Source organism: Myzus persicae, unplaced genomic scaffold, assembly GCF_001856785.1.
Source record: "Myzus persicae strain clone G006 unplaced genomic scaffold, MPER_G0061.0, whole genome shotgun sequence".
Taxonomy (NCBI): Eukaryota; Metazoa; Arthropoda; class Insecta; order Hemiptera; family Aphididae; genus Myzus; species Myzus persicae.
Genome location: NW_019103670.1, coordinates 134,317 through 161,861, shown reverse-complemented (window position 1 = coordinate 161,861; position 27,545 = coordinate 134,317). Strand labels below are relative to the sequence as shown.

Below are 27,545 nucleotides of genomic sequence, written 5' to 3'. Positions count from 1 at the left end.
ACCAATAATAAACGCTAACTGTGCCACTGTGGTTAATATTATTTGTTCTTAGAACTTAATAAATGTACAATTCATAAAAAAAACTAGTTTAATTATTATAGTAGTTTATACGATTATTAAATCTACAAACAATGTTTACATATTAATTTTCACTTTTATTTTATTTCAAAATAATTCTGTGAAATCAAGTTAAATCGTATGCACTACCTCTATTTGTTTTTGCTATTACCCTTAGGCAGTACTAAAAAACAATGCTACGCTTAAATAGTTTAGTATGATCACTTTCATGCATAGATTTTCGAAATATACGCTGTAATGGATAAGATAATTCTGAACTTTGCGTAGAATAATATATAAATTTATCAGATGGTCTATTCGGTTTAACTGGCTTACTATCAATAAACATTTTGACAGACCAAATTCAAGGTCAATATCATTAAAAAAAATTGCTCGGATATCATAAAAAACGTGTTGCGAAATAGATGAATAATTCATCAAAGAAATTATTGCAATTTTTTTTTTTTTGAAATATTTAAGGTCTGTTTACAGAGTTATCATCAACGAGTTAGTTATAATAATTATAATAACTTCTTTATTATTAGGTAACACTAATAAGTGATGATCAAATTCACATAATCTGTTTTCTCAGCTCCACTTTTTTTGGTTCCAAATACTAAAAGTTTTTGGGATTAGAACAACATTTTGATTCACTATTTCCAATTAACTTTTTATCCTACACTTTTATTTTGCACAAATCAAAGAAAATTTACGTTAATCCCGTGGGCTACGTGCTGCCTTATATTTTGCATTAGTTTTTCTCTTTGAAAATATGACATCAATCAAGTGCTTCAAAAACCAAGATGGCAAACCAGACCTAGAAAAGTCAACACATAGAACCCACGTCAAAATTGAAAAGTGCAACTTATCATACTACATAGTAGACGAATCAATGGCATAATGTCGCCGAGGTAAAAAAAATATCGCAAATAGAAAAATATCAACAATAGAATATGGAATCTATAAAATGTGAACATCCCACCGCTATGTCATGCAGATAAGCAGTTATAAATTATTACACATCATAGTTATCGTTTTAGTATTGTCGTTAAGTTGTTTGCAGATACCCATATACTGATTAGTGAACAATATATTGTGTTGTATGCATATAACATTAGTGTGTATTCTGCTGTGATAATATTAGTTATATTTTAGTGACTCTTATGCGTTGGTACTTGTAATTTATTTCGAATATAATATATAACGATTTAGTACATAATAAACACAAAATATTATACGCTGTTCAAACGTTATACCAGTTGTTTACACTCTTCTTCCTAGTAAAAAGGAAAATACTTGTGTGCGAATGTTAACTTTTATGAAATACCTACTTAAGATCACGCCTTAATCCCAAGTCAAAAATGTTCAACTACAAGACTGACACGACGAATACGGATAAAATGTGTGTTTTTTGGTCAGTATAGAAACTAAAGATTGATTTTATTTCGTATATATAAAATCAATAAGAAAACATAATATGTTAGTACATATTATGTTTTAGCATTGAACATTGATGACATACTGTTCAGTTTAAATTTACTGTCATTGATAAATTTATGACGTCATAATTTAATATGATATATTTTCTTAATTACAATTTATTTAACTTCCGGTACACAAATTTCGATATTACTTGAACATAAACTAGTGGTGATGTTTATTTGGTTTAGAAACGATTTCTACAACACCATGATGGTATGCCATAAAATATGTATGTAGATAGCTAAATTTATATTAAACTGAGAAATTTCATCCAACTGATTTATTGACAGGGAAAAAATTTGAGTGCACTTATTATTAGGTTTCCGAAATCAAAATCAAATTGTGAAAACTGAAATTATAAAAGCTCAATGATTGAATTGTAACCAATAGATGATGTATATCGTGATACCGATCTTCAAAAATCACAGGATTATAAACATCAGTAATATTAAATTGATTCTATTACTTACAAATATTAGACATAGGTATAACAACGAAAACATGAGTTGAAAATAATATTAATCTAGAACAAAAATTATAAATACAATCATAACGAGGATAATATGCATGCTAGTGCCGAAAGTTTGATGAATATACATAATAATTAATTACGTATATATTTTATAGCAGACAGGCTAAAGTTACATTGAAAAATAAAGTTTTGATTGTCATATGTATCAACTAGATTCCCAAAGGAACTTGTATAAGATGTATCATAGAACGGGACTGGATAATTAGAAGGAATATAAACACAACCAACTCTACAAACTTATAAACTATCAATTTTTCATTTATGAAACTAATATTAATAATTAATAAATTGTTCTATACATACTTAGATTTCTAATGAGAATTTATTGTGAAGACAAATTATTTATTTGCTGGCCCTTTTGAACAACTACTCATTACACTATTTCTATCTTGCAGTATTGTGTTAAGGTACTTTTTAAGTATTTAAAATTTCAGAGTATTTAATAATAAACGCTTTGAAATACCATAGGAGCTAAGTTGAATGAAGTAAAGTCATTTTTTAAATACTCAAAGTGTTCATAAACAATTTTAAATATTACATTGAATAAACAAAGAACATGATAGAACTAAGTTTAAGTTTGTATTAAATTTGAAAGCATTAATAAAATAAATTTAAAACTCAATTAAAATAAAATAATCATAAATATAGTTACATCATAAACTCATATTCATATATTTTAACAATATGAATTTGACATTAATTTAAAATTATTCTGTAAGGGGATATAATTTTTTTCACTAAAAAATTGGCTCTAGCAACGATTTTTTGACCGTCATAGTGTAATAGTTTATAATTGTATTTATATAATATGAGCCAATAAATGTATGCCGTTGCATAGTACATATACATTGGTACAACCTTTTAATTTGATAATAATAGTTTATAATATTGTATAATAGTTGAAAATCATTATGTTTTAGTAAATAATATAGTATATGCGATGTTTTGGAAAAAATTGGTTCAGCCTATTGGTATTATTAATTAAAAAAATTAAAGTATAAAATATCCTTAGAAATATATTCTGACACAGCGTTTCCTCTCAGAACCGTGTTTCGTATGCAATGATTTATCAGTGTTTCAACAATGAAATTCAACACATGCATTACAGTAACTACTAAATGACGAGGTATGCACAATACCTATACTGTACAGCAGATTAACTTCCCCGGTAATTGTTTTGCATTTAATTCACTTCTTACTCCAAGCGAGTAATTTTAAATTTGATATTCTCAGTAGTTTCCCCAAGTGTAAAGATAAATATTATAGCAACAAGATTTTTTATATAATGCGATTGAGCAGTGCTGGGCTTCGTTTTTTAAATGCGATAATTCATTGTCGTTCCGAGTTCAACATAACAAGACAAATACAACACTTCGAAAACCCTATAGAATGTTCCACCCAAACCCTTTGCCTCGACTATAATATAATCTTTTATCAATTGTATGCAGTTACACTTTTTCAGCATTTTATCAAGACATAGGTAATAATGCAAGCACGGTAGTTATATCATTATATTCTAAGAGTTTTATAAGCCGGACGTATATATTGAAAAGAAAATATCGTAATATTAGCATTAGCGTGGCATAATATAAACAGAATATAATTCAGACTTTGATGTGGGTACAATTTAAGCTTAAATATAATATGCAAATATGCAATTTACCTTCGTATTGTGCACATTATTCAGAATAAAATACAATTTTCTAATTCCGGCAATGTTATTAGGTAGTGTTATGAAACAATTACAATGGGTAAGCACAATGACAATAAGTGAGCGTCACATATTCACATTAACCATTCAATTTTAAGGTCCATTATTAAGAAACTGGATTTACATAAGGATAATACAGGCATCCAGGCAATTCTTAATGGAATAATTTATAGTTTCTAAGAATGATACTAGTATACATTGAAAATTGTGAAAACATAATAATTAATGTTTATTGTCTAAGTAATATTTAACGCATTATCGTTATGGTGCACACTGCACATATCATCACGTATTTGAATAAAAACTAAGTACAGTATTCATCTTCTGGCTTAATTTCGCTTTTGAATTGTCTATTTTTGACGAGTGGAAACTATATTTTTGATTTTAAACGTAGTATAAATATTTTAAATGTGTACTCATATTCGAATAAATTCACAAAAGTGTAATAAAAAATGTTTATTTCAATGATTTTCAAAAAAAAAGTCATAAAATAATATTGTTTTAGTTATTTTAAATTATTATTATTATTTTTTTTTTAATATGGAAAACTCTAAATATATACATATATATCTGTTGACTATAATTTAACCATTAAAACGACTGAACACTTTAAATTCATATAACAGGTAAATCCTTGGCGTCATAAAAAAAAAAAATGCTATAACAATAAATGTATTAATGTGTCATGTTTTATTTGCAATATTTTTCATACATGTTATAAAATAAAACAAAACCACAGTATTATAATACAGAATTTTACAATACTGACTTGAAAAAAGGAACTATTTACTTTGATTTAAAATATTTTCAATTAAGATAAAAAAATATAATTGAAGTATATAAATATAGCTATTATTTTCAGAACCAAACTGTTATGGTATACAAAATTACTGGTTTCATTTTTAATTTTAGAAAAATTCAAAACATTTTCTCAAAAATACTCAAAATATATAAGGACTAACAGAAGTACAAACTACAAAGTACAATTTAAAAAGTGTCACATTCAATTCTATTTATTTCAAAATTCTTTAATTTTCAACTTTTTTAATTTATGTTTTCAATAATAATATTGTAATATGAATATATTTTTATTTGTTTTATATTTAGTTTACTATGGAAATTAAAAATATCTATGTTATCACACACAAATTACTCATAAAATTGAAAAAAAATGTATTAATAGTTGGTTAAAGATAATTAAATTATTGCAATCATAAATTGCTTATTATCTTAAAACATTGAGTATTGTGCTTTTGTTGGATATTCTGTTATATTAAAACCGTATAATGTTGTCATACTTTAAAATAACACCCACGTAAGGTGTTTAGTACTTGTAATTATAATTGCATTTCGTCTATCTTATAATTCATTTAACATGGAGAAATTTCCACTTTTCCGGCCCGGCAATATATATAAAGTCATAAATTGCATTTACCCTTCAAAAGCAACATGTCTTAGTTTATGTCTATCTTCCATATATGTTGACTGTGTGAATTAATTAAATTCGTGCCATTTTCAGGTGCAGTTCAGTGCTAATTAAACCAGGGCGGACAAATGTGATACCATATTTCGTGTTTTATATGCGTGGATTTGAAAACTTGGTAAGTAAAATAAACAATAACTTATACCTAACTAATATTTTAAGGTATCTTTAAAATTACTATGTGATACGTTTTGTGGAAGTTTGCGTGTATTACATTGAATATTTCACTAGAAAGTGTCAAGATCTCGATAAGCCTCGACCAATTTTATCAAAGCACTCTCCCTTGCACGTGTCTTCGATAATGGTTGGTCTGGTGGGCTGTGTGTATCCAGAGACAAAATCTGCCACGAGGTATATTACGCTTTCAAATAAGAAGGATAAACTACTAGGTAGACTGCGAAAATGCTATAACAACATATCTCAAGGCAATATTGTGATTCAAGTTTATAGATTAGTAACTTAACACCTAAGCTATTTGTTGTAAAAATAATCAACAAGATTAAACTTTGGAAACCCTGATAAGTAGATACAATACTAACTTTTGTTATTTATTGTCTATTTCAATAAACTTGTATCATGAAATTATCTTAAATCGATTTAATATTCCATAAACAACTAACAATATCGAATAAAATAAACGATTTTTAATTCATTTACACAGTTGGTTAGGTACCTGTACAATATTTAAAATAATATGCAAATACACAAGGAACATAATTCAAACCAATGAGTGTATAAGTAATTAAAAATGTTTTTATCTTCATATATTTTAACCTAACATTTTATTTCAGTTGAATACAGTGGTTTAACAATGATGTGTAACAAAATTGGATGCTCATAAGACAACGAATTCTTCTTTTATAATTAAAATAAAAATAAATTGTTTATTATAAACGATTGTGAAGCCAATCATTGAATATTGATACTCAACACAATCGTTTAATTACCTACCCAACGGTGAGATACATATTATGAGACGTAGGTACCTTCATACATAGAGCATTTGTTAATTTCTCGGTTCTTAAAAACGCCTGTCAATGAGTAAAAATCTGAAAAATCATTAACATATCAAAATAAGTGAAATACTCAATTAAAAATTAGTATTTACACAAATAAGAAACCAAATTATGTGAACTTCGGAAGGTTAAGTAAAAATACATGCGATACATAGAATAAACTACTTTTTAATTTAATGTTAATTCAAACAAGGATCAACGTCACATTCATTTCGGGAAACGCACAAAAATCACTAACGGATAAACCTTCATCTGATAGACTTACTGGTTTGGTTACGAATGGTTGGTAATACATTCAAAGTGACGGAAATGTCTAAAAGAATTAAAAGTAGATGTCTTAGATTTTTCTCTTATTAAAGGACCTTTTACCTAAAGCATTTCAGCAACTAAATTCTTCGATTTCGTATTGATTTGATTTAATAGAATATGACTATGCATTAATAATTGCCATTTCCATTAATTTTAACAAGTACTTCAACTGTTCTTGATTGGTAATTATTGAAGTTATTTAAATACATATTATTCAAATTTCAAATGCACGAACAAAATCAATTAGACAAATAATTTAGTACTTACTTATATATTTTTATTGGTTTTAACTATTAAATATTTACACTAAGACAGTTGAAAAAAACCTTAACACAAATTTAGTTCATGAAGAACACGTAAAAATAATATAAATTAATAATAAATAATTAATATAATAAATAAAAGTTTTTCACATAGACTACTTCTGATATAAAAAATATCATTTAGTGTGAAAAATACCTACGCTTTTATAAGTAGTTGACATAAAACATTTTAAATTAGTGTAAATTAATTTAATATAATTGATTATCAATAAGCACTATGAATATTAAATTATACAACTACAGCATTAAATATTAAGAACAAGGTTTTTGTGTAGTCCTATAAAGAGGGCTGTTTATTAATGTATAGAAATAGTATGATCAATATTTTGTAATTTCTTGACAACATCCAAAATATTAATCAAACTATGGTCGAAGTATATTTATTAAATACTCGACCTTCTTAAAGTTTTCTGTGTCTCAAAATAAACTTAAATATTATGTTAACATTTCAAATCTTATACTTTTAGAATATTATTTGATCTTGTAACTATAAAGAAAATTGTCTAACATTTCTTGTGAATCGTGTACACTTTTCCTTTTTGATTTCGCATGGAATGCCTATTTTGAAATAATTCTTAAAAACTAGATTTTATATACCTATCGAAAACTCAAAATAATATGCCGTACGCAATAATGAAAAATATATATATTACCATAAAAATATTTGCACACTTTGATATACAAGCATATGTTATTATATATTAAGTGTATTTAACTGTAATCTTTCCAAAGTTTTTAATTCCCGTGTACACATGCAATTTAGTATTCAACAAACAAGATTAATTTTCTTAAAACGCATGTAATTGGATTATAAATGAATTAGTAATCTCACTTTTCTAAAGTTGTTCTTCCCACGTGACATTTTAATTTCATGCTTAAACTTTCAAATTCAATTTCAAGGATAACAAGAAATGTGTTTAATATATTTTTAAACGGGTGAATGAGTGATCCCGCGTATATATAATATTATGTAGGTTTGAAACATGTTGCGACATGTCAAACAAGTTTTCATATGAGTACCTTCCAACAATTTAAGAGTTTTCCAGTTGAATAATGATATTTTTCATTTTGTTCATATGAAATATCAAATCGTTATGTAAAGTAAAAAATATTTCACGAAAAGTATACTAACTTAATAGCATGTTTACATTTAATTTTTTTTTTTTTGGGGGGGGGGGGGTTGAAGTGAGTTTGTAATGTTTTTGATAGCTAGAAAGTTAATTAATATTTTAAATTTATAATTAATTCCAATAATTGTTAATTATTAGTATAAAAACATGGTTTACACGGAATTTATTAGCTTATTATATGAGTTTCATAATATTATATATTTTATAATAGTTTGTTTAACCATTCACCAATCACCTTTATGTATTAAAATGTATACCCCATGAATTTAATATTCAATTGACTGTTAAAAAAAAGTTACAAAGTTATATTACTATTTTACATTAGGTAGCACAAATATAGAATACCAACGCAAAGTTAAGAAAACTGCTTAAACTTTAAACATCTGATGAAAGTGCAAATTCAGGTTACTATAATGTGTAAGTAGAACACGGTATTATACTAGGTAGGTAGTTACAAAGTTTTCCGCAGAATATTATTATATGAGACTTAAAGTCATTATTCTTATACAGTATCCAGAACAATTACTTAATTATACTAATTTTACATATAGTATTACTAAATTACCTAGTAGCTTTCAAATAACTATCAAGTTAAGTTTGAAAAATTATAAGAAAGGAAAATAATATAATACAAGTGCATCATATATTTTTAGTTCTATCATAATAATTGTAATATATTGAAATTGTCCATAAAGTTATGTTATTCCAGAGGTACATAATATTAACATTTCCACATTAAAAAACAACTTATGAATCGTGAATTGCAAATTTTCTTGAATATCTATTATAAATCTGGAATGTTAAATATCAAAAGTATCCGGAAAATACTTTAGTAAGCTATAGTTCTTAAATATAATAAAAATTATCAAAATTAATGATTCACCACAAGTGCCTCAGATGTTAATTTAATTATGCCCTACAATGAGGTGATTGAAACGAGTAGCACATACTTATTAGTCATTCATTTTTCATTGCAGAGGATCAATAAGTGTTCAAAATATTTCAAAATATTTTATTCCCATTGAATGTCGGATATAGTCGAATCGAATAAGAGCATTTCGGTTTTGAGCAGAAAGCCAATTAACCGGTGACCATTCCCAAAGGTGGTAAATCGGTTGTGGGGATTCGGATCAGCGACGGCCGAAGTGGTAGCAGAGGTGGTGGTAACGGCTTGCACAAAATTTGCATCGTATTGTTCCCGTCGCTAATTAAAACCAATGAGGTCGTGTGGTAGTTTCACCAACATTGACTAACGGCGGGGAGGTATATATTTAGATAGCAGCGAATACTACAGTGTTCGAACTTTGCTCGGTTGATTGGTTCCCCTCTGGTTTTCTACCACCCACACAACGAGCAGCCCGTCCCTTAGGGTAAACGTTTTAATTTCAACAACATTTTGTCTCGCACTGAAGTCAATAACACAATATCGTGGACCTCTGTCAGTGGTTAGTGGTTTTTGTGCAACAAAACATCAGTAAATTTAATCCATAGTAATGCATAGTGTCAATTATCCACCGGGGTGGTGGTAGGTGGCAAGGGACAGTTTGCTTTCATCCCACGCCCATCCCTACCACCACAACGGCCAAACAACCTGCGTGACATAATTGATATCGCCTTTTTCATATGAGCGGTAGAGGTATTTTCAGCGGTGACGTTGGCAGGACCAATAATAACACTATAGTCGGAGTACGAAGAACAACTAAAATAAAATGAAAATTTAAAAATTTAAAAAAAGACAGCGGTCGTGGTGGTGGGTTCAAAAGCGGTGAAAATATCTAATACTACTGTGGTAAATGAAATTAAAATCCCTTTTCACGATAGCGGGAATACCCTCGTCCATGAATGTTATGACAACAAACAAAAACGAACTCGTAAAATAATTATTTTGGTTGTTTCTCATATTGTTCTATAAAAAAATCTGAATTTTTTCGTATCACTCTATATTATTTCGTATCCTGTTTCACTACAGTTTTAGTAACATTTGACATACAAACCATTTCACATCCCGGACATTTTAATTATTTACAAAAGGTATCGTTTTGTTACATTTTCTAATTGATCTTTATTTTGCTTCGATGGCATTGTCACTATCAATTTTAATTTTATATGAATCGGCTTAATTACTTCAAAATCAATGTTAGATGACAATTTTCATTAATTTTATAAACAAACAAATAAAAGATTTTATAGGTCATTTAAATTGTATGTACTTACCTAGGTATGTTGTATTGCTACTTAATATACCACTGCATATATGTATATATACATATATTTTTATGTAATTTATTTTATTTATATTTAAACATTATTATTTAGACCTAAATGCATATTATTAAAAAGTTGTTTTTCGAGTTAAAACAATAATATACTAAAACATTAATTAATAACAACTAGAACGGTACAACACAGTTGGTTATAATGATAATAATAATGAATACTATTCGTATTATTTTTATATTATTAAAATTAAGTATCATTAAGAATTTAAGTATTTTATGATTTATAATATCACATTTATTTATAATTATTAATTTTTTCGATGGTTTGTGTTAATCATATAATCAAAAGTTCAATCTGAATGATCATATATAAATGCGCTGTTTGTATTTACCCAATAAATGTAGGTACATAAAATGCTTAAAGTTTCCTAAAACAAATAAACTGTATACACTTTATTTTGTCAAATGGGTGCTAGATAGGTGTTCAAATCTGTTGATTCTTATGATTAGGTTAACATAGTAAATATCAACTTTAGTAAAGTATTCGACACTGTGATTCATGATTTATTATTCAGAAAGTTAGAGAGTATTAGTTTTACTAACTCAATTTTGAAGTGGTTTAAATCATGTTTATCGTGCCGTTCACCAACAGTCAAATTAGGAAAATGCATTTCCCAACATATATATGAATGGATACTTATAGAGTTATTTCTCCTGGGTAATATTTTTCAGAAATTCTCCATTCATTTTTGTGATAGATGTACATCATTGTTTTAAATTTTTAATACATATTATACTTTTTAGTTTTGTTTAAAATTTCACGGGATAAAATATGTGTGTTGTCGAATTGTATTTTAATGAAATTAATTTTAACATAATGATAATAATTTAATAAAAACTGAACAGTGTTGTGTGGCTTTATTTTCTTATTGTAAGGACCTACATTATAATAGACAAATAATTGAGCATATTGAATTATTCGCACATGGATCTATGTACGAATCAATTTAATTAATTCGAATAGTAAATAATTACAAATAATTATTTTTTATTAACGATATTCAAAAAAGAAAAACTTCAAGACAATTTCATGAAAGCACTGAGTTTCCATTGAATCTTTGTTTAATTTTTTGTTTAATACAAGTTTTTAAAATGTAATCAAATTACAATAACTATTTTAAACGTTTTTATGATATTTAATATAGCTGCATCCGCATTTCGTATAGGTACTCTTTTAAAAATATTCAACACAATGTCATAATATTTAATTGTTGAACTGCTTTCCAACATGTCTTATTTTTTTTTCAAAAAAAAAAATATAATAATATATTTTAAGAACTATATTATTAATTTAATTTTTACATAATCATCGAAAGTCCTACATTTATTTATTTGTACCTAAAACAAAATATAGGAACTACTTGAAATATATATTTTTTCAAACTTTTGTTTTTAGTGTGATAAGATAAATATATAGGAACAATTATCTGGTGATTTAGTAGAACATTGAAACAATTAGTAACAAATAACAGAATTAGTAGAAGCTCAATGTTAGTGTAACTAGCTGATAATCTATAAATTAAAAGAATTAAATTTTATTTAGTCTTAACCATTTTGGATTGCCTTTTTAATTTTTTTTCTACATTGTTGGATAATTTAAAAAAGTAAAATATAGACAATTTTGGAGGAATTTTCGTTTGGTGGTTATAGAACTGGATAAATATTTTTTGAGGAACAGTGAGATCACAATAAACATTTTATTTTTAAATAAATAATATATTATGATCATAATATTATCTAACCTATTTTTTTAGCCAAGACTTAACAGTTTGATATTTAAATTTATTATAAGATTTGATGCATCCGAAAATATGGCCGTTAGGATGACATTTGGTTTTGAGCAACACCTTTGTATGTGTGGCGAGGATTTTTCAAAACCTTTTTGTCACCCATCCGAGATCAAGTGACACAAAACGATGTTTGACCTCGGCACGCATTAGCGACAGCAGCCAACCACCACTCCACAGTATACCCCATAAAAATAATTACAATAAATTAAAACATCAAATTTTAATCATTGAACAGTCAACAAAATAAGGTTTTTTTTAAACATCTTTGTATTTATCATGTTCAATTGTAATTGGTAAAATAATATTTAAACGTGTATATAAATAATTATATACCGCACATTTTACAAGTGGATGAACAGAAATTAAATTATTATTTAATTTTTAAAAGTAAACTCTTGTGAAGTAATTTTATCAAAGAGCACCCACGAGGTACAATAAAGAAAATGCAGCATACAACTATTTATATTTATAATAATCTGCTAATAATTATAGGTTAGAATTAATTATGAAGATATTTTATTACAATAATTATGAAACTAAAAATGTTTAGGAAAATAATCGCTTATCAAAATATTTTTTAAATATTTCACTAAAACAATTGTGATTTGTTGAACAAATAACATATTGTTGCATACATTAATATTGCTTTAAGGCTTGAAAAATTTTTAAGATAATATAGTCTTATATGTATGTACTTTGGCTTCTATTTTTTTGTTATTATTTACTAGCTATTTGCATTACAATGATAGCTAAAAAATTAGGTCACATAAATGCTTAATTTACTTAAACACTACTATTTTCACCTAATTTATATTATTAATAATTTGAAACATTGGTCAAAATGGTGGAATTCGTTTGCACGCAAAGGTAATTTCTGCTGTATAATATCATAACATGTTATTATATATGAATATTGAACATAAGATGGATACATTTTTTTCCCAATTATTAATATTTTACATTTAGGTACATCGATAAATAATAAAAACGAATGAACGTAGATAGGTATTAATAAATCCTTAGCATATTACAATCGCTCATATTTTCTTTTACATACCTACTTTAGAAGTATCGTTTAATTTTCAAATTTTGAAGTATGGATTTGTTTGTAGATTGGAAACACGATAAAACGTTTCCGACATAGTAAACGTTTGTTTTCAGATTGTGTTACACATGGCAGATTACTATAATTTATTATTCTTGGTTCCCCGGCGGCGGCGTCGGTGGCGACGACGACGACGACGACGACAACCGTTTGGGCCGGCACGACCGGATATGAATCCGTTCATGCAGAAACAGACCACGTAGCATTAATTTGACTACAGAGTAGGAGTGAGGGGCAAACGAAGGGTAGCTAAACTGATAATCGCATAGCAAAACCATTGGAAATTAAACTCACTTGACGTGTATTCAGTGCCGTTGACTGCTGACCAAAATAACGAACCCGTTTATGTCGAATTATTTGCACTGGACAATTTACCCAAAAGCTCCCTATTCATTCTGATGCTTCGGTGCCCCCAAGGAATAATAAACAATGTACTTCAAAAATGGCCAACGAAATTCGCGTTTTTGTCATTGGCCGTATACCTGACTGCCAAGTGCCAGGGATGTTGTACTGAATGTGTATTTAATTAACAATTTTGTGATGAAATATATAAACTTGAGTACATACAATATACACTGTACAAACTGATATTTCACAATTCAATTTTAATAAAACAAAAGTTTTAAAAAAAACGGCATGTAAATCATAGTTTTATTAACGCAAAATAAAACACCCTTAATACACTATACACGTGTTTATATAATTAATTAGTCTATTGATTAGATACCTACAGCAACAATATATTATAATATGCGAGTAAAATACAATATAATATTTTTTACCACAGTAGGTAAAAGCTTTTAAATAAAAGTAGAATAATTGGAGTATATTTAATAATCATGAAAATTAATTTGGATCATTCAATTTTTCTATTAATAAATGATTTAATTATACAATTTTAAATTGACAGTTACAACAAAATATTGTCAATATTTTTTTTATTACGGTACTCTCATTTATAACTGACCATTGTAAATTGCGATACATTTTTATAAAACTATGAACAATGTTTTATTATTAGGCGCATGTATTCAATAAACGATTGAAATGTTTTTCGTTATTATTATTTTAACCATTTGGCTATAATATTTAAGGTAGTTTTTACCTACTGTTTAATATGCAAGTATGAATGTTTTACAATATGCAGTGAAATAATGATTTATTATTGTATTCCAGACATTGGAATTTTCTCTAACACTAAACAAATTAATAATTTCATCCAACATAATAATAGCTGGGGATACATTTTTTCTTCCATTTTATATTATACTTCTGTATAGAGGTCAAATACAATCATAAAATCCATGCATGCATAACAAAGCCATTAAAGTTTATATGATTTGAACGAAAATCCTTTGGTAAGATGGAAGAGTGTAGTAGAAAGGCTGAGTAAAAATGGTTTTGGACTACGGAACAAAATGAATAATTAATAAGAATGTGCCAAGAAGAGTGAGACTATAAAATGCGTGCATTATTCAGACCCACCCTCTTGCCAACCTCCTGTCACAATGCACGAGCTCTTATTAATTAACAGGCCAGCCATACAAATTGCATATTCATAAAATCACGAGTACCTATTATGTGTTGAAGTTTTTTGGCTGTAAAAATGTTTTTTGAAAAAAATTGATTTTCAAATTAACAGCCATTGTTGTAATAATATGCAATTTAACATTTATTAGAAATGTGAATAATTACTCGCAGTTTAAAATAACATTAACTTGTGTGTAATTGTTGAAAATGTGCGCAGTAATTAATATGCTAATTTCAATAAATAAAATGATGATGATTTGGTGGCCATAGTTCCCGATGCTCATGATCAATAAAAGAATAAAAAACATATATGATGGTGATAAGACAATTTATACAACTTAAAACAAAATCTTATACATTTTAAATGTATCTTACAATTAGTCTGGGTATTTCAAAGTGTAAATTGTGTACCTGAACGAATTAAGACAATAATTATCAGTTACCTCATAAATATTTTTTGTAATTTTGTGTGATTTTTCAAGTTCTTACTATTAATATAATATTTTGAATTACAACCAAATAAAAAAATATATATTTGAGGTTGAAATGTTATTATCCGTTTAAATCTATTGTTGTCAAAATTTGAACTTTAAACGGTCATAAAAAATGTATATAGCTTTACGAGAAAAAGTTTTAGAATTTGAGCAAAGCGATGAATGTATTGATTTTACAATGATGTATGTTTTGTATTTACTATTTGTATTCTTTTTTTTTGTAAGTATACATGATAAATAGTAGAAAAGTCGATTTTTCCATTGTCCTTCAATTTCGATTATTGTTTCTGATAGCAAATTAAGGAAAACGGTATTATTATGCGAAATCAGTTTTTGACAAAATCTATTTTGTTTTGAGACTATACATTTCATAAAACTAACATACATATTATTTGATGATATTTTTAAGTCTATAGAGGTAGGTTGCATTTTTTAATTACAAAATAAAAAAATAACGTGCAATTGATTATGTTTAAATATTCACATTTTTCTATAATTGTCTGTTATTTGTTCCCAATTATGACGAAAAGTACAAGGTATTTTTCACATGTGACCAGGAGGCACTCCCTAAAAAGTATCAACCACATTCAATTTTTTTACCTTAAACCACTGTAAAGGTGGAAATCGAGGAATTTTTACCGCTCCAGATGGCAATGAAAGACAGAAAAAAAATTATTTTATAGGGTGGGCGTCATTTTAAAATCAATAGATTCAGCAGTCCTCCTGAATGAAAAATTCTAATGCAAATATAAATGTATCAATATACCGTGAGAGATAATTCTGAGTATATTACATTTAGTATTTATAATTTTAAATAATAGTAGGTACTTATATAAATATTTTAGAAAATATAATTTTTTTTTATCGATTGCCTACCTATATATGAAATTAATTATCAACTGTATTTTTACATACTGTATGTTATTATGACTAGATACATTTATTAAATGAATGAACTAGGTAGTCAATTTTAAAATGTAAATTCAAATTAAGTTATTTTTGTCGTATCATATTTTAGCAACAATATTTAAGATAGGTATATGACTTTCACAATACCATTTCGGGACAAAACAAATATATTGTGTACAAATACTTTAGTATGAACAATTGTACCTTAATTATAATATTATAGTATATTCTTCAGAATATTTGTAGTAGATTTAATTAATGTAAGTTTGAGGGTATTGGGTAGGTATCTATAAAATAAAAACCTGAGATTTTTTTTTTTTTATATATATTGGCAGGTATTGCATAGTGAGTTTCTGAGTATGCACCTAAGATCGTGGCATTGTTTGTTCTATCAGGTCAGTTTACATAACAAATGACTCTGTGATATTCATATCATTAACTCGATGATATCTGAGAAATACTAGGTCCACCATCAGCGGTTTGAACAGAAACTCGAGAACAATCGCGTGGCTGGGTGTAATACATTATAATATTATAATGTCTAATATTGTGTTGGTGTATGTGTGTGTGTGTGTGTGTGTGTGTGTGTGTGTGTGTGTGTGTATTTGTTGGTTCATTTCGGTGGCTAGTTTATTTAGTAATAAGGTGATGGTCGAGAGAAGAGAAGAGGAGGCTTTTGTTAAATTAGTGGATTAACGGGCACAGGGATCTTACAGCGCCCGCCGTAGCGGTTGCCGACCATCCGGTTAAATGTGAAGGAAACGATAACGGGATCGTATAACGAGACATTTGTGGAGTCCGTGCTAAACATCGCGTGTAACTTTGTCATGCAGACTAGAGTAACCGGACTTAGCGAAGAGAGAAAACGGGAAATCCGGATATAACATTTTTGATGACTACCGTTATGCCACATTAAACGGAAAAACACGGGGTCGGGGTGCACACAATATGCATGAAAGGGATGAACAGAGGCGAACGTCGCCCCTCAGTTCGCCATTCGGTTGTATGTTTTCGGTAAGTATTCTGTTCTTCAACCCAGTTAACGGTCGTATAGAGTTGTCAAAATTGTTTGCATGTGCTATTGATACTTGTGTTCACATAAAGGCTGATCGCTGTGTTGTATACTACCTACTGAAAGTCTCATGAATATCAAAATTTTTCAATTCTAATTTATTATTTTAACTATTTAAATTGCACTGCAAAAGGCAATTCAACCCATACAATAAGATTCATAAGTTCGAAATAGAAAAGTATACATTAAAAAAAAAACAAACTGGAATAACATTTTTTTGTCGAATAGATATAAAACATAAATTCATATTATTCTAATAATAAATGCAGTATAATTAAGGTTAAAAAATAATTTTTAATTTAAATATTAAAAAAAAAAAATGCAAACAAGTGTACATTCTAAATTTTATATTCAAAAAGTATTTTGGATATTCTTAAGAAATCGTATTTCTGGCAAATAATATAATATTATGTTAAACAACATTAAGTATAAGTAAAACAAATTGATGCAAATTAAATATTACCAACAACTATTTTTTATTTTTATTCCTAGGTTTAAAAAAAAAAAAAATCGATTCATAAATAGTTTTAAACATATGTACAAATATATATTTTTTCGTAAATCGATTTAGAAAAACTATTCTATTTAACTAATGCTATTGAAATTGAAATTGCACCATTTGTGTTATTAAAAAAGACAATTACTATGCTTCAAATCTATGTGCAATATATTTATTTCTAAAAGTACTCAACTTAATTCAACAATACAAGAACAAATATCAGTTAACATAATCACACATATTTTTAAATATATAACAAACCTTTTCTCTATTTTTGATCAATTCATAGAAGTTCATAATTTCCCACTCTTGGCTTTGATTATGGCTATTTCATAATTTTGTTTCATTCAATCAACTGTTATTTTTTCTCCATTTATTTTGTCCATTCGGACGAACAATATTAATTTTGTTTATCAGATCATATCAGGGAATTGTTTTCTCAGAACCAGACAACTACTATAAAAGTAAAACTCAGATATCAAGAGTTCCGTTAAATAAATAAATAATGATGGAACTGGTGACTTTTTGGAATTAAAATATTCCTTACCTCCGCAGAAAAAAATAAAAATCAAAGCCATTAATAAAGTCATTCGAAACTTTCAGAAGGGAAAAAAATCAACTACATTACAGTTTTAAATTACTGAAATAAAACACATAAGAGAAAAATGTGCGCTCTTAAAATTATACGGCGGCGAAGTGTCACGATAAATTATTTGAGGTTGAAAAGAATTAAAAACAGAGATTTTTTTTTTTGTTATATGAACATTGTAGGAAATCTGTAGCGGCTGAATAATTGTCTGTGGGAATTGTGGTGTACACACCGGTTCGGAGCACGAAGCTCTCAGTGTTTTTAGTTAATTCCTGGAAATAAGTTTGTTAAATCTTTTGGGAGGGAAATGACACATTATTTATCGTCCATGTCTTGTAATAAATGAGTAGAGGAATAGATGAGATGAAAGTGAAAGTATGAAAAACTGAAATAAAAAATAGGATACTTACATATTATCATTAAAAACATTTTTATGTTTAATATACGAGTATACAGTGTGAACCTAATGTCATGTGACCTAATGTTATGTGACATACATTTTCATAGATTGGAGGAATTATAAATAAATAGTGGGATGAAAATATTGTTGCAAATATTTTAGTTTGGATTTATTATTTTATCATTTACGTAACATAAAATTAATTTTAAATGTTTTTTTTATGTTACCTTCTGTATACCACTACAATCAAAATACAAAGAATAAAGTAGAATACATTTGTGTGTAGCAAGTAACAATTAATACAATATGTTCAGAAGAGTTTAATAATTGAATCTTATTTTCAGTGAATATTTAATATTTTACTTTAAAAAGATAAAAACTTGGTTTAAATTTGATAGTACATTACAAAGTTCAAATACTTCATACTACTTTCATCTACAACTTTCCTAAACGCTTGCATACTTCTTCTTAAAATTTAAATACTTATATTAAATTGAGTAACCTGTTATTAATTAAATTATATTATCAAGAATGTGCGTTTAAAACAAGGCATTTCACTTTAAAAAGTATATTTAATTTGTAGCCACTAAACCCATCTCTAATGGCAGTGCTTAATCACGAGTAATCGTCAAGTTTCAAATATGTCTTAACAAAAAAGGAAAACTAAAGATAATAAAATTGGCTTTTGAAAAACAGTTGAGTTATATTATAATGATAATTACCTCACTAAAAACGCTACAGTATATTTTTAATTAATTTAAGTTAGTGGGAAATATATTGACACGAGACAATAATATTATTATTAAACTATAATAATTATATACTACCATTAATGACATATTCATATTATTATTATGCTGATAATGTAGTCAAACCATTAGTTATAAATATCGAAAAACATATACATGAACTTCACGTTGTACAACTAAATGAATAACTCATAACTTTTCAAATGCGTACCTATGTCAATTATTAATTTATTTATTTTTCAACAAGATAATGGGCCCCACTGAACAATAGTTCGTGTGGGGGCCGAATGTTCAATGTTAATTTTAAAATAAGTATTCTCTGTGGGCTCAAAATATGACAGCTCATTTAAATTTTTTACTCGGTTTACCCATTTATGCAAAGTATCCTAATTTTTTTGTTTTTCAAAAAACAAATCCAAATCCATTTTTTCGTGTCTAAATATTTCATAAACGAATGCATATATGCCTATATTACACATAAGTTCAAAGTAAAAAGAGAACAAAATATGCACGAGGACTAAAGTTGTTCAAAATCAAGTTATGTGCAGCTAAGATGTTTGTCTTCCGGTTACAATTCAAACAGAATTACCTACTATAATTTATTGTCACAATTTGTTGATTCAATCCATTAGCACCGCCCAATTAATATATTTTAGGAATATATTGTTTGTATAACTTGTGTGTACTTATTAGCAATGCTCGAATGCTCGAACTACGAAGTAATGTCTTGCTGTTGCTCTTGTTGTAAAAGCGTTAAAATTATAATACATGGTTGGTAGCACATTTGAGTACAGTGAAGTCTTAACACAACGATAGTTGGTTGTTTTATACTCTCACGTCCTTACTTATATTAGTACGAACTACTTTATTGTTTTATGCAATACTGACGGAAAACTGAAAGCCAAACTTATTAAAAAAAAAAAAATTATATTGTACTACTATAATATTATAGTTAATAACATATATGACGAGGTTTTTTCGTTACCATTCGTTGTTGTTCTGGTGGATTTTTGTATTTTGCTCATTGGGCGATAATTCGAACAAACTTGGTGGATGCAATTTATTATACCTGAAAAACATAACGTAAAAAAAAAAAATTAGTAAAATAAAAATATCAAAATGTCTTATAAATCAGGTACTTAAAATATTTGCTAAATCCCATGTTTTTATCGCAGATATATTGTTCATTATACCATGAAAAATGAGATGTGTGCAATTGATATTTCGATATCTTAATAAAACGATAATATTGTCTTGTTTTATGCAAGTGTTTTAAGTGCAAAATAACTACGATAAATGTATAAAAATACGATGGCACTTAAAAACTCTTGAATACTATAACTCCTTACTGTTATTATTATTATTTTTTTATTACACAGAATCTACCATATTATCTTTAAATACGAATCGTAATAAAAGTAATGAAATAATACTTCTAGAAATCCACCTACACATTAATGTACCTAAAATGCCTATACAAACGCCGTCTTCAAAGTTAGGCGACTGTAAAGACTATTATAATAGGATTAGGTATTATTTTCAAATTGTCTAATATATAATATTTTAGTCTCGTTGTACAAACAATATTATGATTACTTCGTATGAATATCCAGCATTAATATTTCCTTATACTTTACAACATGCTATTATTATTATTTTTTATGTTATGCAAATTATTTTAAATAATCGTAAGTTGCGTATACACATTTTAGTAAACAAAAAATAATAATAATTTACTGCAATTATTGAGTTTGAAATATATTATTTTAAAATCGATTTACATATATTATAGCTGTATGTTTTTCGATGAACATATAATTATGTTCAGTTTAAATAGTAACTATTATAGAATCTATGTAAGTTTACACCAAATGTGTAATTTATTACCAAATTAAGAATTAAATTAATTTAATAATATAAATACTACAATTTATTTGCCTTTAAGGTCTCATGTAATTCATGTGAAACGTTATTTTTTAAACACTGTAACTACTTTAAAATACATACATTGTTTTTATTTAAATCAAAATAGTAATTCTATCGATTGCAAAATATTCTCTTCTACAAAATAACAACACTAATGACAATTTTTAGATAAACTGTTTTATTTTATCAGTTAAGCGAAACCTCTATACAATAAAACTCCTTAATATTGGACAATTCTAAATTGATATTCACACCTCAATATACTTAAAAAAAATTAACCTCATCCAGAGGACATAATATAAAAGTATAATATACATTTCTATAACACACATAATATGGCGTCTGCTATGGAGAGGTATAAATTATTCAATAAGTATAATATTTTTAAATATGATATTTAATAGTTTATTCATCATATTATAATTGATTTATTAACATTTAATAAAAACATAAGCCAATGTATAACTGCTTACAAAACGTAATTATTACAACAATCATATATAATTAAAATTTCTAAAAAAATGCCATAAAAAAATTATAATATAAGTTTCATGAATATCATGACAAAATGTATTTTAGTTGAAGCTAGTTATTTATTCATGATTTGTAGTATTTGTATTTTTACCGATATTGAACCCTAACAACTTTCAAGTCAATAATGATTTTTATTTTTAAGGTTGGAAGTTCTAAACCGTTATTCTTAGTAAATATTTTTTTTCTGTTAGAAACTACTTCCACATAGAAACGTTTTTATGGCCGATCAGTTTGATTTTTACACACTACCGACTTATATATATTAGACTTACTTTTGTTCAAAGCTTTGTGGAAAAACGTGAAAAATTCTGAGAAAAGAAGTGAAAAAAAAATAATTACATTTCTAACAAACTTGATAGTACATAAATATAATACTCACAGCACGGTTATCACATTATATTAGAATGGTATACCTATTTACTTTGTACCTTGCTTATTTAATGATTCTTATATTCAATTTTACTATTAGTTTGTTATATTTGAAAACTAAGTGATGTATTTGTTTATAAATAATTGTATTTAAGTTGAAGGTTGCATTTTTTCATACAGAAATACATAAATAGCATATTTATTTATTTTACGTATTATTAGGAAATTATAACTGATTTAAATTACCAGTGAAAAATAAAAAAAAGTATTTTTGTTGAACATAGATAGAAGAACAATATTATTATAATATGTTTTATTTGAATTGTTTAAATGATGGATAGTTAAATACACAATTATAAAGTGCCTGATGCAATGTAAATTGTAATATTTTAAAGGAATTTTAACGTGCTTGTAATATATTTATTTATTTAAATCACATCTTTAATTATTTAATTTCGTTTATTTTTATTTTATTAGATATTAGTATAAAAACTATAACATCTCAACAGTTATAATATATGATAAGAAAAGTATGCAAACACATCGTAAATAATCAATGTAATTTTACAAAGTTATATTATAGAATATCTAACAAAGCCGTTAATCATAGAATTCAAAATATAATGATTGACATTTACTAAAATATTTCATTATTATTTGACTTTTGTGAAATAATATTATAGTTTACTAATTTGCCGAGAGATATTGAATTTGTAGGCGCTAACTAAAGACAACTACTTAAAGGTTAGTGATTTTTTTCACATGATTTCGATTGATATATAACATTTTACACATATCCAGTTAGTAATGTACGTTTTGTTTTACACTCAGATTACAAGAAAATGTCAAGACGAGCAAAGTCATTAATCATCTGACAAAAGTAAAAATGTATTGATTTTCATTATCTTAATACATTTTTTTTTAACTTCCCGAATAATAAAAAAGAGTTGTAGTTTCTATAACCTTTCAGAAAAAAAAAACATTTTAAATTGTACGATTTGGACCCGTACATGTTTGTCATTGCAAACATACCAAAACACTAGATAGAGTAGCCTTATCAAATTAAACAAGATATCCACCAAAAAAGTTATAACCATGTTTTTTATATTTTTTAGACTTAACGATTATACCTCAAATTAACAGCGATTTTTTTCAAAAAAACGTAATTTACTAGGGCTGGTGGCCAGCAAAATGTTGCTATAACTGCCCACAAAAAAACAGGAACTCGCAATCAATATGAATTTCATGGAACTAAATAGTAATAAACCTGATGTCGAAACCCTTACTTTGATCAAAATGTATTATAGTAATAAGTAATTTCATACAAAATCTTTCTTTATTATTATTATTGTTCTTTTTTTCTATTAAGGCCTAATATTTATTTATGTTTTTATTTTTTTCTTATACTGTTTTCAGTATTCATTTATTTTTTATTTCATAACATAATTTTATTGTTTGGTTATCACAGTAAAAGAGCTTGTGATTCACGCCCGAATATCCATGTTTATATACATAATAATAAAATAATTTAATAACCTGCGCACCAGTTATTTTCAGTGATACCTAGTATTTTATTGGCGGAAAATTATTACTACATTCTTACGATTGAACATTTTTGTCAAGTTTTATATATTTGTTGACCAATAATATTTTATCGACTGACCCTAAACCAAGCATGGGAGTTATTGATTTTAAGATTATGTAAGTATATATATTTTTAAAGAAATCCAGAAATGAATGCTCAACAAGTTTCATGAAAAAATCGTATTTAACATGAACATAAATAAATAAATTATAATATGTAATTTTTCAAACAAATATCATCGGCTAAATACCGTATACATGTATACTATTTTAAAAAAGATTAATATTTACAATTTTTTTTTTTTTTAACTAGACTTTTTAATATTGATTAATACAATTCTGATTAATTTACAAAACGCCAATTTTTATTATTTTAACACCAGACATACCTATTTTCGAACAATTTTGCTATCAACATTGACACCAAATCGATTTTATTAATAATAATATGTGTTCTGTACAATTCAATTGATTAAGTTTATCCATATGACTGTATGCAATTATTATTTTGTTTATCAAATATCACCCTTATAGATTTCCTAAACAAAATATTATACTTAATGTGCCTGTGTTTTATTGCATTTAATATAATTCTGAACATATATTTTTAAACTCAATATTTTCAAGTAAAAAATAGTTATTAATGTAAAAATAATAAATAAAATATGAACCATGGATCCAACTACATTTTTTAAATCAACAATCATTTGTACATGTTTAAAAATATTGACCTTTTAAATTATTCTTTTCATATTGTGGACTTATTTATGCATTGAAATATCTTATTAAAGATAAAATATTTTCAGATTAGAGTTACATACCAACTACCGGTATTGAAGCAAATATTTGTGGTGAGATTTTTATATTGGAAAAAACTCTCACAATACACATTCATTTCAACTTTAAATCATTCGGGTACAAGAATTCGTAGTGAAAAGAAAATTGTAAATATGGGTTAGACACCCCGAAATCTTGTACTTTCACGTGCATTTATACTTAATATACAATCTACATACAATAATAGGCATTTATTATTTTTCTCATGAAGTCACCTTTCCCACAAGTGTTTTATGCCCAGAAGAACAGATTTTACTCTACTTTTTTAAATAATAAATTATTATTAAATTTAGAGTTAAGACTATTATCCACGGCTTCAATAAAACTTTTTTGATATTTTAATTTTGAACCAAGTTATTAGCACTTCAATATTGCAAATGGTTTTTACATATTAAAATGCTAATTGTTTGTTTCAAAATTAAAATATTTAAAAAAAATCATACATAATGTCCTTACTTTTAATCTTATAGTTTATTATTTCACTTAAATATCAAAAATAACAGCGTAAAATGTATTATTCTGAATGTAAAACTTTGTATGTTGTGCCGTAGTAAGACGGAGACAACACATGTGGGTACGACATCATCGTCATTATATACCTACCGTTAGTTAACAATTCATTTATTCGATTGTATTTACTAAACATTAGAGTTTTTGTTATTTCTGAAATTCCAGAAATTATAATAATATCTAAGTGGATTCAGATCTGAAAATACAAACTCGTCTTGCATATGTGTTTAAATTTGATATTTCAAACATATTCCACGAATAACTACTGTGTAATGAACGTTTGAAAATGAAATGATCCGTATCATTATTATCTAATCATGCATTATAGCAATATAAATAACAAATTTCCCCTTAAGTGTTGAATTGCAATGGATAGTATTTTACATAGGATGTTGTTATAGAAAATAGTCCACATTACCGATATTCACTATGCTTTTATGTGATTTTGTGAGCCAAATAGCATAATAAATAGCCTCCACCATTGGAAACGTATGGTAAGTCTAGTTTGTCGATTGCTGATAGTGGCTTTTAACGGTCGTTGTAACGACTAACGGATGCTTTGTATTCTTTACGGGTAGTTGAAAGTGTCAAACATAAATCAAACAAAATATGTTTCTAAATGTAATGAAAAATAAGTGCTGCATGGGATATGATAGATTTAAAAAGTGATTTTTATATTTATATAATTTTATTTAATATACGTATCTCGTGAAACCTTTTTTTTTATATCCTGTATGCATCTTTTTTTCTGATAAATATTTACCTATTATAATATTATATTAAGATATTTTAATATATTTCATAAAATTTAACTTATTACCCTTTTGGATACCTACTACAAACAATTTTTTATCTTATCATAATATTATTATTTTATTATATTTTCATTTATTTAAAAAAAAAAAATGCTGTTGTTGACACTTTTAGGGATTTTATTGCGAATTCCTATCTTACTTTTTATGCAAAATAAGTTTTTAAAAAAATATATGAATAAAAGAATACCATATTTCGGTTTAATAACTTAAACTGCGTGGTATGTAATTAAAAGAGATATCTTTTATGACGTCATCATTTAATTTGATAAATTGTTATCTTGTTATTATTAATAATTTTACTTTGAAATTTATAAATTATAGTTTTGTTACTCGGTGTTAAATTATCTAACAATAAGTATGAACGATATTTAATAGTTAATTAATTTTTCTCTTAAATGTTATGTTTCGTTATGCATCATTTATTATAATATTAAATCGTCACCTGATTAATCACTAATCAGTGAGTTTATATTTCAAAACCTATTTTAAGATTTACTTATTAAGCTATACACAACTATGCACACTCAGTTTAATATATAATTAAAATATTTTAAATTACTATTTCTTAAAATGTGTTAACGATAATTCAAAACAAATATACTTACCTTAAAAACTATTTTAAGTATTAAATTTTGTTTTTAAATTACGAATTGTATTATCCAATATTATACCTGGATATTTCTAAAATAAATATTGTTAGTTATTAATTGTTCAAGTTAAAATATGAAATAATATATTATATTGCCACCATATTTAAATGTATACTTTTATGAAAATATGTTATTATGTTTTTTTTTTTAAACTGAACTTTGAAAAATGTTTAAGACTTTAAATTACAACAACGACTTAATAGTTTTCCTCTATTTTTTAAAATCAGCAAATAATTATTGGTATTTTTTTATGATTTCTTTTTTTATATTTTAGAAAATCTGCAAAACTGTAAGCCAAAAAAACGTGTGTTCCAAAAAAACGCAAAACGGAATATTATGTTGGTGTATTTTAATATTTGGCTCAGTTTTTCATTTTTGTAGATACCGTTGCACAGGGGTTCTTCAATAAGCTATACGTCGGCATATAATTTGGTGCCAAGTAGGTACCCAAAATTAATTAACATATGATGGTATGCGAAATAACATAATATCGTAATATTAAATAGTATTATTCATTTTATTTTATATATTTATGTAGTTATTTACCGAGCAATTTTGTGGACTTATAATATGACATATTTCGTCGTGTGTAACAATGTTAATACATTAATACTCTAATTATATAGATTTAAGAATTTCTGAGAGTAAACGGAAAGAAAAAAAACAATAACAACAGTGGAGATGAAATTATAACATTCGCTTTGAACGTAAAAAACATCACGCCCATTAACTATAGCCAGAGACAATTCGAATAAAACCATTATTGAGATTCAAAAATACATACGAATGAACGGACAGAGATTTATTTTTATTTTTATAATTGGATGGAGGAATATAATATTATTTAGTGGTTAGAACACA

At 26.4% G+C, this 27,545-nt stretch overlaps 1 protein-coding gene across 6 annotated transcripts in view; it reads left to right on the top strand.

The window, feature by feature from the left end:
- LOC111035008 (leucine-rich repeat and immunoglobulin-like domain-containing nogo receptor-interacting protein 3) overlaps window positions 1-27,545 on the top strand; it is a 148,861-nt gene that overhangs the window by 62,103 nt on the left and 59,213 nt on the right. For 4 of the 6 annotated variants that reach the window (XM_022316481.1, XM_022316485.1, XM_022316480.1 and 1 more), the window contains one exon: window positions 5,302-5,383. The gene's annotated coding sequence lies outside the window, so the exon portion shown is untranslated. Of the gene's footprint in view, window positions 1-1,212; window positions 1,472-5,301; window positions 5,384-27,545 lie in introns of those variants that run through there. The other 2 variants (XM_022316484.1, XM_022316482.1) reach the window with 2 other exon arrangements.